Source organism: Pyrus communis, chromosome 13, assembly GCF_041283825.1.
Source record: "Pyrus communis isolate YQ-2024b chromosome 13, ASM4128382v1, whole genome shotgun sequence".
Classification (NCBI taxonomy): Eukaryota; Viridiplantae; Streptophyta; class Magnoliopsida; order Rosales; family Rosaceae; genus Pyrus; species Pyrus communis.
Window position 1 is genome coordinate 16,746,975 of NC_142577.1, and position 15,195 is coordinate 16,762,169.

The 15,195-nt window shown below is 36.4% G+C and overlaps 1 long non-coding RNA gene across 14 annotated transcripts; it reads right to left on the reverse strand.

Moving 5' to 3' along the window:
* Positions 1-7,497: 7,497 nt before the first annotated feature.
* On the reverse strand, positions 7,498-11,586 carry LOC137738386 (uncharacterized). Of its 14 annotated transcripts, XR_015954935.1 has the most exons (9): positions 11,431-11,573; positions 10,994-11,296; positions 10,728-10,906; positions 10,193-10,256; positions 9,209-9,687; positions 8,970-9,017; positions 8,260-8,437; positions 8,074-8,138; positions 7,498-7,858 (listed from the first exon to the last, which is right to left on the reverse strand). It is a non-coding gene; the product is annotated as an uncharacterized LOC137738386 (long non-coding RNA). The 14 variants fall into 14 exon arrangements; XR_015954938.1 differs by having other exon boundaries at positions 7,498-7,788; positions 8,260-9,017; positions 11,431-11,582; XR_015954930.1 differs by having other exon boundaries at positions 8,260-9,017; positions 11,431-11,581.
* Between the last annotated feature and the right edge of the window lie 3,609 nt (positions 11,587-15,195).

Consider the following 15,195-nt stretch of genomic DNA (forward strand, 5'->3'; position numbering starts at 1 on the left):
CTAATAATATCGACTCTCCTCTTGTCTCCTACGAGTCAATATGAAAATCCAAAGTTGTACTACCATATAACATTGTTCTTTGGACTTCGGTAGAAAAGTTCAAGAGGTGCTTGAAAGTACCAAAAATGATCTCTTAATCTTCAAACCCTAAAGAAAAGTGGAATGTCCCGCCACTATCTAGATTTTATTTTGGTCTCCTTGGCAAAAGGCAGATTAGGGAAATGACTGCAGGACTTCCTTGTTCTTATTCTTAGAATCACGCAACAGAAAAAAGAGAATTATGTTTTGAAGCTGATAAAACTAGCTAATGAAGAGGATCCTCCTTATCAATCATCGTTAACCGTTGGATTTTTATTCAACGGCTACAAACAGGGGGATTCCTTTAAAATTATAATGATTGTAGTTGTTGGATAAAAATCCAACGGTCCACGATGATTGATGAGGAGGATCATCTCTTTTAGCTCAGGAGAGGATCTAAATCAGCACAAAATCATTGTTTGAATGAAATTCTTATCTTAATATTTAAGATGAAGGTAGCACACATAAACTTCCCAAGAAATAAACGATTTGGAATCGCAATTTGAGCAGAAAGATTAAAGAATATCACAGCTGATACGACAGTTGAAAGAAATTGTCCTTTGAGTTGTACCAAAGCACAAGTACGATAGAACTGGTCAAACCAATTTCAAAAGAAAAAGAAAAAAAGTACTGCTCAGCATGAGAACAAATTCGTTGGATTAATAATGCAGCATAAACCAGGCTATACAAATGGTCAAGATTGAAGTTGATGGGTAGGCATTTGTTATATACTTCGCAATTCAGTGTCGGATTTTAGAACTTGAATTTTGGAGGGTTTTAATGTTAAAAGTTCAAGTTTTTTAGACAGAAACAAAAAATGAAAATATTTCAGTTTATTCTTTGAGAAATTTTGTCGAACACTTGGTACGCTTGTTGTCCTCAGCCAAAATATGATGCACACATGTCAACCGATATCGATAATTCGAAAGGTGTTATCAATAACTTTTGTTGAGTGTTATCGACGTAACATGCTAATATATACTTAGTAGACATTATATGAAGCACTTCATGGTCACAAATGGGAGAGATACCAAACATTTGAAGGGCATTTACATGCGTGTTTCTCTGTTGGTCTTGAGATCATTTTGGTCCCAATATACATCCACTCTTACTTAACATAAAAGAAACCATTGTAAAAAAGACTATCGAGTATCGTACGTCCCATGTACCCGAGAAAAAAGGTTCCATTTCATTATCTCTCTTACGAGATTTGCTTTCTTTAGGTTTAGAGTTTGGTCCACTATGTCTAACCAAATACTACTCTTGCAAAATTAGCACCAATTGCAGTGCTGGTTTGATAATTATTTTGTTTTTAATTTGAAAATTTTATTTTTTTTATTAAAAAAATAAAAGTATTTTTTTTGTCGAATATAAAGAAAGTATTATATTAAGTGAAATGAGGAATGAAGAAAGGTGATGGTCGGATGGAGGAGGAGAAAATTGTTGTTCACACCTCATTTGGTGAGAATAAGACATCTAGTTTCATGTAGTGCTTGAGTTTCCTAGTTGTTAGTATTTCCGTTGTAACGCGGATCTTCCAAACATTTTTTAGTTACCTTTAAATAAAATAGAGGATTAGGCAATGTTTTAGTTACTTTTCTATCATGTTTCTTCTTTACACATGATTAGGTTAGACCGTTGTAAACATTTGAACACAAGGACTGAACAACAGAGGAGCAAACATGGGTCGCCCAGATTATTTTAGAGCATCTATTTCTACTAGTACAATTTCAGACTAAGTTAGCCCAAGCCAAATTTTGATTACAGCTCTAAGCTTACTCTACACCTCAACCATTTTTCTTCTTCTTCTTCTTCTTCTTTCTTTATCTGCAACTGAGATGTATGTAACGTTTACAACTTACAAATGAAAGGTCAGAGTTTGGACCGTTCCACAAAATCCAGTTTCATCTTTATCGTGAAAGTGTGATGAAGACAAAGCTAACGATCCAAGTCAAGATATATTAAGGGGCTAGCTATTGCCACTTGTCAATAGATAAGTAGGTAGTTGTCAGGATTGTTACAAAAGTTGTTATAAGTTGTTATAAGTGGTTTAAGGAAGTTAGGAAAGAATATTATCCAGACTCAATTTCTATTACAAGCTGTGTAAGAAAGCAATACATATAATTGCTGTGTAAGATTACATTCATTATTAAGAAATACATTTTATTCTTCCAAAACTCTCCAGCTCTCTTTTCTCCGCAATCTCTATATATCTGTCTTCAATTTCTTCAAGCTTTTTATTGGAAGTTGTCACTTGTACTCTAGGGCACGGTTTCATGGGTTCAAGTATGGCTGAGGTTGTTCTCTTTGTGTTATGTTGTCAACTCCCTAATTCATGGAGTGGATATTTTGCTTTCCAAAGATTTGTGTAAGGATCTCAAGTATGGGTTGGCATCCTCACTTTAGTTAAGTTATGGGCTAAAGTGATGGTCTTAACCCTACTCTTGTATCTTCCATACCTTGTCTTGTCCCTCACCTTCTTTCCTTATTTTATTCTTCTTTTGCTTCTCTCGGATCTAGGGCAAGATCTTAGGAGTTGTTGCTTTGTTTTCTCCCGTGTATCCCTTGATTGTATTGGTCCTTATAAGAGTGTTCTCACTCTTTTGTAACATAAGAAATGAAACATACTTTGAAAAGCAACATGGTATCAGAGCAGGTTCTCTAACCTGCTCCTGCTACACTGCCTTCCAAAATCCTTCAATCTCAAAAATGTCGCAAGAAAATCCGGCTGCTTCAACGGCAGATAGCTCCCCGGAAGTTTCCTCCGTAAATATGCATGAAGTGGATGTCAACCCAAATCAAAGGTTAAGCTCAGTCGTATTGAATGAGTTCAATTACTTGCCATGGTCGAGAGCAGTGTCACTAGCACTGGGTGGTAGGTCCAAGTTAGGGTTCATAAATGGAAGCATCAAAGTTCCTGATGCTTCCTCCCCAAACTATGAATCTTGGCTGAGCAAAGATCAACTTGTAATGTCATGGCTCTTAAATTCCATGGAGAGAAAATTAGCTGAAATTTTCAGCTACTCAGAATCGTCTTATCAACTATGGGAAGCAGTTAGGGAGATGTATGGCAGTCAAAATAATGCTGCTCGAGTCTTCCAGTTGAAGAAAGACATCTCCGATTTACAACAAGATGGGAAGCCATTCGTACAACTCTTGGGAAGTATGAAGACCATGTGGAACGAGTTGGAAACCTATCGACCTCATACGACAGATGCAGCGTTGCTACGAAAGAGGGCAGAAGAAGACAAGATCTTCCAACTCCTGTCCAGTCTTGACTCAACATATGAAGATCTGCGATGTCACATACTCATGAACACAGAACTACCTTCCTTTCCAAGCGTGTGTGCAACGATTCAACGCGAGGAAGTAAGGAGGAAAGTCATGAACATAAGTACTATGCCAAATGTCCCGGAGTCTAGGGCATATGTGACTAACGAAAGAAGATACAAAGGAAAGCACCCTCACCTGAAGTGTCAACACTGCAATAACACAGGTCATGTTAGAGACACATGCTGGATTTTACATCCAGAATTGAAGCCAGACTTCATGAAGAATGTACCAAGGGTGAACCGTATCCCACATCGGGCTAATTCTGCATCCACCTCCTGCTCCACCAAGACAGATGTATTCAAGAATTTCACAGCTAATCCGACAGAACTCATGAATGAGTTCCTGTCATTTCTACAAGTCAAGAAAGGAGGTGATCAAAGAGACAGTACCAAGGGCATGGAACAAGAAACATCAACAGCAATGCTTGGCAAGTTCACAGGTTTTTTGACAGACACAAATCTTGTGCCCCAAGAAGACATGCCAGGTATTATGAAAGCCTTTAAAACTGCACTAAAATTAAATATGTTGCATGATTTTTGGGTTATAGATTCGGGTGCTACAGATCATATGACCAATCTTGTGTCTAATTCCAAAAATTTTGAAAGATTGACAAAACCGTCTCAAGTCTCAATAGCAGATGGAAACCAAGTAAAGGTTTTAGGAAAAGAAAAAATTAAGTTGATGTCAGATGAACTCGAGTCTGTAGCTTTGTATGTCCCTTCCTTTCCTTTTAAACTTCTATCTGTGGGAAGAATCACAAATACCTTGAATTGTTTAGCCATTTTTTCTCCTCACAATGTGATTTTTCAGGATTGTGTCACCAAAAGGACGATTGGTGAAGGGTTTTACTTAGATGGTCTCTATTACCTGTCAAAAAGCAATCCCAGAGGTCTTCAAACCAAGTTCGAATCCACTGGTGATGCTTGGTTGTGGCATCAACGTTTAGCACATCCTTCCTCTCCCATTTTGTCAACTTTGTTTCCAAATTTAGGAAAGAATGATCTGAGTTGTGAAACCTGTCACTTGTCTAAAGACACTAGATTATCCTCAAAATCTTCTCTTTCTAGAACAAGTAAGTGTTTTGAACTTGTTCATTCCGATGTATGGGGACCAACTAGTGAATCATTTGATGGTTACAGATTTTTTTGTGATTTTTGTGGATGATTTCTCTCGGGTTACTTGGTTGTACTTACTAAAGTCTAAGAGTGAGGTTATAGAAGTATTTAAAGATTTCCATAACCTTGTAAAAAATCATTTTGTATCTCAAATTCAAACCTTGCGATCTGACAATGGCACCGAATACATGTCCCATATCATGAAACATTATTTAAGTGCTCATGGCATCATGCATCAAACGAGTTGTGTTGGAACCCCTCAACAAAATGGGGTAGCCGAACGTAAAAATCGAGATCTCCTTGAGAAAACAAGAGCATTGATGCTGCAAATGCATGTACCTAAGAGGTTTTGGTCACAAGGTGTTATGGCAGCTGCATACATCATCAATAGGTTACCGAGTCGAGTCTTGGAACACAAGTCCCCTCTAGAGGTTCTGAAAGGGATGAAAATTGATGTCTCACATCTAAAAGTGTTTGGTTGCATCTGTTTTGTACATGTTCAGTCTCAACACCGAGACAAATTGGATCCCAGAGCTGCTAAATGTCTCTTCCTTGGTTATTCATCCACACAAAAGGGATATAAGTGCTATAATCCCCAACTAAGGAAAGTGATTGTGTCTAAAGATGTAAGATTCCATGAGACTAATCCTTTTTTCAAACCGAGTGAATACATAGACCAAGGGAATGGCATCCTGGACCTGTTTCCATTACCAAGAATTGAATCTGAGGAGTTACACCACAAAGAGGTCAGTCTCAGTCAAGACAACACAGACACTGATCTTCCAGACTCTCAACCAGATGAGTTCATACAAGATGAAGACATTGAAAACCAAGACAACTCTCCAACTGTTGCAGAAGAGTTGCAAGAGAGTGAGCCTTCTCTCCCAGCACCCCGACGCAATCCCCGTCGTGATAGGCAGCCTCCTAACCGGTTTCACGATTTTGATATTTACAAACCAAAGCATCCAATGTCAAGTTATGTATCATATCAAAAAGTGACCCCCTCGCATGCTGCCTTTCTTAACAACATCTCGAGTTATAGGGAGCCTCAAAGCTTTCATGAGGCAAATCAACAGGCAGTGTGGCAGGAAGCAATGAGAGATGAACTCAAAGCTCTAGACCAGCACAACACTTGGAGCATCACCAAACTTCCACAAGGAAAAAAGGCTGTGGGATGCAAGTGGATTTATAAGATAAAATTTCATGCAGACGGTTCAATCGAGAGGCATAAAGCCAGGTTGGTGGCTCGAGGATTCACTCAAACATTTGAAGTGGATTATAAAGAAACATTCGCGCCAGTTGCAAAAATGAACTCAGTAAGGGTGTTGTTGTCTGTCGCTGTTAATAAAGGTTGGAATATGTATCAAATGGACGTGAAGAACGCCTTTCTTCATGGTGATCTTGAAGAAGAAGTTTATATGCGGTTGCCTCCTGGCCATCATCAAAGTCAGGTCCCTGATCTGGTGTGTAAGTTGCATAAGTCCATTTATGGACTGAAGCAATCCCCTCGTGCTTGGTATGCTAAACTAAGCTCAGTTCTTCACAGTGCTGGTTTCAAAAGAAGTGGAGCAGACTCATCATTGTTCGTTCGTACTGGAACTGGTGGAAAGTTAGTTGTGTTGATTTATGTGGATGACTTAATAATTACTGGTGACAATGCGTCTGAGATCTTCAAACTCAAGCAGTCACTACAACAAAAATTTGCGATCAAAGATCTTGGGGTGTTAAAATATTTTCTTGGTATTGAAATGGCATCCTCTCACAAGGGTCTATTTCTCAATCAACGAAAATATGTCATGGATCTCCTCAATGATGCTAACATGAGTGAGTCTAAGCCTGCCACCACTCCTCTCGACAGCAAGCTCAAACTTACAATGGGCGGAACTCCTCTCTCCAATATCAGTTCATACCAGAGGCTTGTTGGCAAACTAATCTACCTCACTATCACCAGACCCGATATCTCTCATGCAGTTAGCATTGTCAGCCAATTCATGCACAATCCTTCTGTCGATCATTTGAATCTTGTAAAGAGGATCTTACGTTACTTGAAAGGATCTGTGGGACGTGGCATTCTCATGACTAAGAATGATCACACTCATATCATGGGATACTGTGATGCAGATTGGGCAGGCAATGCTATTGATCGAAAATCTACTAGTGGTTATTGCACCTTTGTGGGTGGAAACCTAGTCACCTGGAAGAGCAAGAAGCAAATTGTCATTGCCAGATCAAGTGCCGAAGCTGAGTATCGTGCAATGGCCTCAACAGCTTGTGAATTAATCTGGCTTAAGGGTCTTCTAAGCGACTTAGGTTTTTCTGCAACTCTGCCTATGTCTCTATTCTGCGACAACCAAGCTGCAATGCATATAGCTTCTAACCCAGTGTTTCACGAACGAACGAAGCACATTGAAGTTGATTGTCATTACATTCGGGAGCAAGTGCAAGCTCAAGTAATTCGGACACATTACATCAGAAGCTCTGATCAACTTGCTGATGTTCTCACAAAGTCCTTGCCTTCTCATCAGTTTCAGCGCCTCCTGTCCAAGCTTGGATCCATCAATCTTCTGGACCCAGCTTGAGGGGGAGTATTGGAAGTTGTCACTTGTACTCTAGGGCACGGTTTCATGGGTTCAAGTATGGCTGAGGTTGTTCTCTTTGTGTTATGTTGTCAACTCCCTAATTCATGGAGTGGATATTTTGCTTTCCAAAGATTTGTGTAAGGATCTCAAGTATGGGTTGGCATCCTCACTTTAGTTAAGTTATGGGCTAAAGTGATGGTCTTAACCCTACTCTTGTATCTTCCATACCTTGTCTTGTCCCTCACCTTCTTTCCTTATTTTATTCTTCTTTTGCTTCTCTCGGATCTAGGGCAAGATCTTAGGAGTTGTTGCTTTGTTTTCTCCCGTGTATCCCTTGATTGTATTGGTCCTTATAAGAGTGTTCTCACTCTTTTGTAACATAAGAAATGAAACATACTTTGAAAAGCAACACTTTTCTTCAATCTTCACATGGTATCATCGCCGTGAAGTTATCCGGTGCTTCTGCAACTCATCTAAGCATTCTTTTCTTTTCTCTGCCCTCTAATTTGCAAACTACTGTGATAAAATTGGGCCTCTCTCATCTTCAAATTCTTCGAGGATCGGTTCTTCCTTTTTCAAGAATCCATGTCAATTATATTCATAGAATTTCCAAAACACAGCTCATCTCAGGCAAAATAATCCAAGGAATCCCTTAGGACTCTGTTAATACAAAGCTCTTAAAGCTTTGGTCAAAGAACAAAAAATAAATAAATTTAACCTCGTACAGTTCTCTAATTGAAAGGCAATTGCAGGCTGCAAAAAGAGATTTATCTTATTTTAGCAAAATGAATTCCAACTGGCCACAAACCAAAGCCTTGACCAAAATGAATTGCACTTAAGTGTCAACCAAATTCGCAAACATTTAAAAGTTCTTCGATTTTCACACCAAAACAACATATCAAATTAAAAAACCAATGCAATGTTAGTGAAATAAATTCGCATGGTATTTTAAGCTGTAAAACAATCACCTCACAAATGAATAGGCACATCTGATTCTTCCAAAACCTTCCACCTCCATCCTAGAATTCATCCCCTGTGTCACCGCAAATACATGTAAGAAATCCGAGAAAATCAAATGCTAACGGATCCAACTCTACAAAATCTATGCAATGAGTCAAATGCAATGCAGCATATGATAAGACCAAATCCACAACCTAGTTTTGAAATTGCTTATAGATGACCAAGTCAGTTTTCTCTTCACATATTCCCATTTGCTGTCACGCGGGAATTACTACTCCCATTACTCACAGCTCCATCAGTGGACAACCCGTTATACTGCGGCTCCGTCGTTTTCTTTCTACCAAACTTGGCATCATAAAACAATTTAAAATCCTAAAAATATAAATAATTTTAGATGAGATAAATCCATGAATTCTTTATACAATACCATCCATCAGATCAAGATTCGCAACTGCACAATCTATTCAACCAAAATTTAATCCAAATCTACTATACTCTAAGCATGTAATTCATCCCAAAACAAAAATTATATTAAAATAAATTTGAAAACAGAAGCAAGCAAAAAAACAAAAGCAAATAGAAGATTTAATTTTGTTTGCATATAAAATGAGAAAAGTGCATGCGAAACTTCCACGTTATGAAGCCAAAAAGTGGATTGAGTTCATATCAGCCACATTGTACCCTCATCTCAATCATTACTCTATCTAAATCCTAAATTTGTAGAAAATGCATCGAAATAACATAGTGGTGCATTGTGTTGGTACAATTATATAGACCCATTATCATTGACATCCCAAAGTTTTCGTGTATACATTTGAAAAAATGAAAGGAGAAAAAAGTGCAGAGCAAATATCTATCAGGAGTGATATCAAAGATTTTGATGGGAGCCAAAGACTCAACATACTTCCAACACAAAACAAGCTTCCTTCATAGTCCACACCATTCTTTGTACCTTCACCAGAAAAAATGGAAGAATTGTAATAATTAGTGCTTAAAGTGAAATTAATAAAAATTTAATTAATGAGTAGGCAGGTACCCCCAAACTGGGCTGGAAAGCAACCAAAAATTCGGACAGAAATTGAAAATCCCAGAAGGAAAAAAAAAAAAAAAAAAAAAAAAAAAAAAGAGAGAGACAAACATAACTGATTGTTTTCCCAAAATCCACCTAGCCTTTGCTCGAAAGAAACAATGATCAGCAAAGGGAAACATAGAGACTCCTAAGACTCACCAGGAAACCCTAGCTTTTCTGGGTAACATTTTCTTCGAATTAAACTGAAAATTTGAAGAAGGTGAGAATCGTGACAAAAAGTGAGAGAAAGAAACGAAAGGAAAAGAAGTACAAAAAAGAAGTGGAAGCAGGAGCTCCAACAATGATAGAAAATTCAGTTCCGAATTGAAAAAAAATATGTGAGAGAGAGAGGAGCGAGAGACAAACTTGATTCGCTTGCGGAGGCTAGGGTTCTGGGCTTGAGAGAGAGCTCGAGAAATCTATGGAAGCAAATGGAAGAGCTCTGCTTTTCCACCTTTCTTCCTTTCCCAGTTGACTAACACGCATAAATTCAACCTCCTTCCCTTACCAACACGCGTCTACCATGGGCAAAATCGGCAATTTACTGCAAGATCTAAAAGAATGCTAAAAGTTGTGAAGAAAGGGGGGGGGGGGGGGGGAATCTGTCCTAACACTATTAATGAACAGTGCCGAAACCCAACTGAGTTTTAGTATATACTAGCAATTTAGCCCGCGCAATGCTGCAGGTTTTGAAACCGTGTTTAACATGCGAAATGCATTAAAATCTACTTACATTTGGATCCAAATCTACTTATATTTGTATCCAAATCTATTTACATCCTTATGTTCAATAGGGTAAAAATGATGTGTTTGTAGAATGGATTTTGAGTTATGTACTGAGCTCTATTGAGTCCTCTTGCCATCGGATGTGAGTTCATTGGTAAAACCACATGGATCATTACCACTAATAAGTGCTAAAGGAAATAGCCTTATAATCAAGTAGTAAGTGGTTTAAGTTAATTCTAATATGTAAATGTGAATGTGAAGATAGACAGGTTGATAGACATAAAAAAAGCAAGTTATGAAGATTGAGAGAGTAGAGAGGAACTGAAATAGACCTCAGCAAGAGTAGTATTGTAGCTTGTAGAGGGTGCCCAGTTCTTGGTCTCTCCAACTTCAAACCTTGTCCCATATCAGAAACAATGAGATCATTGTCAACAGAAAGTACAATACGAATGGATTCATAACTAATTAAATCTAAAGGCATCAAATTAAGCATCAATGCAACAATAACTTCTGGTTTCAAAAACTCATCTTTTCCATAAGAACATAAACCACATCTGTAACTACCTAAATTTGGAGAAATTAGTACAACTAATTCTAGAAAAAACAAAATACCATCTTGGTAACCCCAAAAAGAGAGCATAAATCATAGAAAACCCAAAATTATAATCTTATGAAACAACAGAAAAATAATGGGTGAAATCAAGTTTGCAACAGTATAACACGGGTCATTCACAAAAACACATGCATCATCAAAGTAGCAACATAGAATCTAAAAAAAGTTAACCAAATTTCAAACTAACTTACAAAAAATTAATCAAAACCCATTAATCTTAATCAGATTTCAAACCAAAAAAGGGACGACACTACCATTGAATTAAGCTCCAGACAGTGCACCAATGGCAGCAAGCAAACCCACCACCATGTCCCCCAGCAAGCTAAGAACTGAGACGCATAAGAAACTTCTCTCAAATAATTAAAAAAACCTTTGAGCAAATTTTTCAGCTCTGGCCGGAGCGGGAACCAAAGCGTCGGATTGAGCTCGTTTGCTGCCGAAAACCAATCAAACCCATTAGCGAAAAACCCAAGAAATTAAGGTTTATGATGGAGGTTGGGGAGAGGATGAGGATTATCACTTGAATGAGGGGGTGGAGTTGTAGAAGAGGTCGATCCAGGATAGCTCAGTGGGCGTGGGCTTGCGGAGACTGTTGGAGGGGAATATGTAGGGGCTGGTGCATGCTCTATAGTTGGATTCGATTCGAAACCCAAACGCCAATTTCATCGGTTCCTCCTCTGCAAGTTCTTCACCATGCTCTGCCATTGCCACTGCGTTGCGGCGTTCCCTTTCGAGCTTTTCTTCTGCTTCTTATTCTCGTCCTTTTCCATAGCCCACACGAAATCGATTCTCCGAATCAAATTCTGCTGATTCTTGTCGTAGCCTACATCATGAAAAGAATCATAGATTAGCTAAGCTGAAAATCAAAACCCAAAAGTAAAGTGAAGAAGATGCAGTTGAAGTAGAGAGATTAAAGATGAGAGACGATTCGAGAAGAAGTAAAAGCAAGAGCAAAACCTGGAGAGAAACAGAGAGTGGCGACAGACAACGCGCAAACCAAACGGCAAAACCCAGTCGCACCGATGATAGACGCATAGCCAACAAAGAAAGAAGTGGAAGACTAAAGAATGATCGAGAAAAAGGAACAAAACCAGGGGTTAACGATGAGTGACGCGTGGTGAAGATGGGCAAAATCGGAATTTTGCTTTACCAAGCAAACAACAAAACTTGGAAGTGAGACGAAAAAAAAGAGCATTTCCGTTATTTTACTGTTCATGAACATTGAAAAACAGTGCTTGAGAAACCGAGTTTTAGTATATGTATAATAATAATAATAATAATAATATAATTTTTTACATTGATGTTTAGTGATGCTAGTCCCACTCCCACTTCTAGAATTTACTGGGTTGCCTGCACCCAATTATTTGCAATGTTAGTCCAACCCAATACGTATGTAGACCAATGTTTTCAGCCCATGTAAAATGCTAATAGACCATCCAAAGTCCAATCGAAACACAAGTGTTTTCTCTTTCCACCATGTTGACATAGTAAGTTTGAAGGGGGTTGACGTAGGAAGTTTGTAGTCGGGTGTATCAAGATGAGTTAAGATAGGGAAATGATTTTCACTTGCCCTTTTGCTCACTTTTGTTTGTTTCTATCTTTTCATTCTCCTTTAATTTATTTAATTGCTAGTCCATTGTGACGTTTAACGTAATCTTCACCCCCTTAATACAGATAATATCACTTGTTAAGAAAAGAAATATAAAAAAAAAAAGTGTCTCAAAGTCGACCCCCTAAGCCTACTAGTTGGAAGTGGCAATAAGTGTTGATTTTAGACAATTCTCCCAAGGCACTAATAAAGCTGCTTATCATTTTGTGCATGGCTGGACCTGTCCTCCATGTTTCCATGCAAATTGGCACCTCTTGCATTAGACCTGGCAATTTCTGACACGACCCGATAACCCGACACGACACGACACGAAATTAACAGGTGTTTGGGTCGACACGATAACGAATCGGGTCTTATCGGGTAACCCGATAAGCACCTGTTAAGATAACGGGTTGGGTCGGGTATACACGTGGGTAAACACGATACACGATAAGCAGAATATTATTTTTATAATTTTATAACCCTCAAAAAATACTGTAATAATTATATACATTAATTTTACAATTTTATACCCCTAAAAATTATAATAAATATATATATATATTAAATTAACTATAAAATTTATAATAATTATAATAATTATATATACTATAATAATTATACCCCCAAAATATTAAGTCTATCTATACTAATTTTATATATATATATATATATATATATATATATATTAAATTTTATAAAAACTATAATAATTATTAATTAATAATTTAATATGCATGATCATGCATTGCATATTTGCATGATTTTGCATCCATTGAAATTTGATGCGTCAGGACTCAGATGTGATTTGTTTCCATTCTCAAATTTCAATAATCAATTTCTTGCCATTGCCATTTGCCAACTTGCCGCCCTTTTTGAAAAAAAAAAATGGAGGGAAAATGAAAATGTTAAGAAAAGTTGAAAATAAAACAAAAAAGTGAGGGAATTCAATTAGGGAAAGATGTTGGAGGGAAAAGTGAAAATGATAAGAAAAAGTTGAAAAGGAAACAAAAAAGAGAGGGAAAAATGAAAATTAATAGAAGTGGTGAATCTAAGTATAAATAAACTCTAAGTGTTAGTCAATCTATCGTTTTACGAATTCTCCAAAACTAATTTTAACGATCCAAACCGTCAAAATTGTTTGTATATGCTTGGAGATCACATCAGCAAAAAATCACAAAAAAAAAACATTCAGAGATCAAGTAAACGGGACAAAGCTTTTCAACGGTTATAAATGAAAAATCACGATTTAACGGTTATTTTAACTCCGATTTTGATGATTTTTTATAACTACACTCCTTGACCCTATATGAATACAATGAATGAATTCGATCTTCAATTTAAAATATTTACACAAGTGGATACCACAAAATCTTATGTTATACTTAATAAAAGTATAAATAAACTCTAAGTGTTAGTCAATCTATCGTTTTACGAATTCTCCAAAACTAATTTCAACGATCCAAACCGTCAAAATTGTTTGTATATGCTTGGAGATCACATCAGCAAAAAATCACAAAAAAAAAACATTCAGAGATCAAGTAAACGGGACAAAGCTTTTCAACGGTTATAAACGAAAAATCACGATTTAACGGTTATTTTAACTCCGATTTTGATGATTTTTTATAACTACACTCCTTGACCCTATATGAATACAATGAATGAATTCGATCTTCAATTTAAAATATTTACACAAGTGGATACCACAAAATCTTATGTTATACTTAATAAAAGTATAAATAAACTCTAAGTGTTAGTCAATCTATCGTTTTACGAATTCTCCAAAACTAATTTCAACGATCCAAACCGTCAAAATTGTTTGTATATGCTTGGAGATCACATCAGCAAAAAATCACAAAAAAAAAAACATTCAGAGATCAAGTAAACGGGACAAAGCTTTTCAACGGTTATAAACGAAAAATCACGATTTAACGGTTATTTTAACTCCGATTTTGATGATTTTTTATAACTACACTCCTTGACCCTATATGAATACAATGAATGAATTCGATCTTCAATTTAAAATATTTACACAAGTGGATACCACAAAATCTTATGTTATACTTAATAAAAGTATAAATAAACTCTAAGTGTTAGTCAATCTATCGTTTTACGAATTCTCCAAAACTAATTTCAACGATCCAAACCGTCAAAATTGTTTGTATATGCTTGGAGATCACATCAGCAAAAAATCACAAAAAAAAAAACATTCAGAGATCAAGTAACGGGACAAAGCTTTTCAACGGTTATAAACGAAAAATCACGATTTAACGGTTATTTTAACTCCGATTTTGATGATTTTTTATAACTACACTCCTTGACCCTATATGAATACAATGAATGAATTCGATCTTCAATTTAAAATATTTACACAAGTGGATACCACAAAATCTTATGTTATACTTAATAAAAGTATAAATAAACTCTAAGTGTTAGTCAATCTATCGTTTTACGAATTCTCCAAAACTAATTTCAATGATCCAAACCGTCAAAATTGTTTGTATATGCTTGGAGATCACATTAGCAAAAAATCACAAAAAAAAAACATTCAGAGATCAAGTAACGGGACAAAGCTTTTCAACGGTTATAAACGAAAAATCACGATTTAACGGTTATTTTAACTCCGATTTTGATGATTTTTTATAACTACACTCCTTGACCCTATATGAATACAATGAATGAATTCGATCTTCAATTTAAAATATTTACACAAGTGGATACCACAAAATCTTATGTTATACTTAATAAAAGTATAAATAAACTCTAAGTGTTAGTCAATCTATCGTTTTACGAATTCTCCAAAACTAATTTCAACGATCCAAACCGTCAAAATTGTTTGTATATGCTTGGAGATCACATCAGCAAAAAATCACAAAAAAAAAAACATTCAGAGATCAAGTAACGGGACAAAGCTTTTCAACGGTTATAAACGAAAAATCACGATTTAACGGTTATTTTAACTCCGATTTTGATGATTTTTTATAACTACACTCCTTGACCCTATATGAATACAATGAATGAATTCGATCTTCAATTTAAAATATTTACACAAGTGGATACCACAAAATCTTATGTTATACTTAATAAAAGTATAAATAAACTCTAAGTGTTAGTCAATCTATCGTTTTACGAAT